We start from the raw sequence: 1,846 nt of genomic DNA on the forward strand, positions 1-1,846 counted from the left end.
CAGTCTCATGCTTCTCATGTTATGATCAAGCACACTGTGCATTAAGGAAACTATTATTTGCTTGGGGAAACTGAACAAATTATTTCTTATTTCTAACAGGGTGGATAGACTTTCGAACAACCAATATACAATCTGCCTGTTTGTAATTTAGGAAGCATTTCTAGCCTGCTTGTTTTAGGGTTATTGTTATTCATTTACATGTTATAAACTCCTTCTTATCTAAATATTGTATTTGAAATCCAAACACACACAGACTCACACCCTTTTTTAGTATAAGAGTAATTACAACTCCATATTGAAAAAAAGGAAAAATGCTACAACAGAAGCCATTGAATTAAACTCAGAAGTGGGTTACGTAGAGAAAACAAGCCATTGCAATGTATCCCCATCTTAAATTTTCTAATTTTTCTAGCCATGAAATGATCTTTCTAGATACTCTTGAAATGATCTTTCTAGATACTCTTGAAATGATCTTTCTAGATACTCTTGAAATGATCTTTCTAGATACTCTTGAAATGATCTTTCTAGATACTCTTGCCGTGGCTATGTACAACTGCAGGAAACAGGGTCTTATCTCAGAAACACAAATCATATAAACCTCTAGAATGTGTCTGGGGGATTCTACTGCATCTGTTTTTCCATCCTTCAATCAGAGAGGCCTAGCCTCTACCCTGGGCCAATTAAAGGGGATACTTTGAAAAGACACTCTGAAAGCTGAGGGACAGAAAATTTAAATGAATTTCGCTCAGCAGAGCACATTCAACTGTGTTTGGGCTCCCCCTAGCTGCATGGAACCAGGTTCTCATTGCTTAAGCAGTTGAGCTGAATGCTTAAGCTGAAAAGGCTGTGCGTAACAGAGCAAAGATTTTATCTCCTCTCTGTCTCCTTGGTTTACTCTTCTGAATCCACTGTTGTTATTGCATTCAGTTGCGGAGACCGGAGAGCATATTAAGTAGTCCTGGTCAGAAGAGGGAACTCAAGTCAGAGAATGAAAAGGCAAATGTTATTGTGGGGATTGTTTTAGCGATGCTTTATGAATGTCTACAAAGATAACATCAATTTCCCTTGTCAATACCTTTATTGGTTTTTTCCCCCAAAGGGATTGGGCTGAATGTGCTCACTTATTAAACCACCTCGGTCTCACATATAACCTCCACTGTTTTTACATGTAACGTCAATTCATTCTTGTGTAAGGAGTCAGACTGGGTGGAGGGAGTTTGACAGGAAGAGCCACATCATCCACAGCAAAAGCAGCTACCTGGCAGCCGTGGAGAAAGATGTCCCAAAGGCCTTCCCACACATCCAGAGCTACTGCCAAGCAAGAGAAGCTTTAGGAATGAGAAAATTAGAGATGTTTTAGCTTTTGTCTGCCTTACCAAAGCCTACTGTTACTGTTGCTACTGAAAGACAACAGAAGACATCCCCAAGTGGCTTCCAGCATCCCCAAAGCTCTGCCTTAGGGGCTCTGACATTTCAGTGGGTTTTTCTCTCTCTTATGTACTGTCGTTGCACTTGGGGAATTACAAAGCACCAAACAGATGTAGCATAATATATTGGTTAAAGTGATCCATATTGTTATCCATGGAGCGCTGCTGCCTAGGTAGAATGGAGCCACCGATTGTCTCTTTCAATGGAATTAAATGAAGTCTTTGAGTCTACAAGTATTAATTCAGTACTTGGTAGGTTCAAGGAATAGTTTTGGGAACCAGAACATCGGAAATCATTCAGATGCCATCTCCGCAGGCAAGGACCTCACCATCTATTGGAGAAGGGCAAGCTCCTACACAAGTGAGGGCATGGTCAGGCAGGGTGGGACTTGGCAGGTAATAGAAACAGGGTGTTATGA

The sequence above is a fragment of the Hylobates moloch genome, unplaced genomic scaffold (genome assembly GCF_009828535.3).
Source record: "Hylobates moloch isolate HMO894 unplaced genomic scaffold, HMol_V3 SCAFFOLD_4, whole genome shotgun sequence".
Lineage (NCBI taxonomy): Eukaryota > Metazoa > Chordata > Mammalia > Primates > Hylobatidae > Hylobates > Hylobates moloch.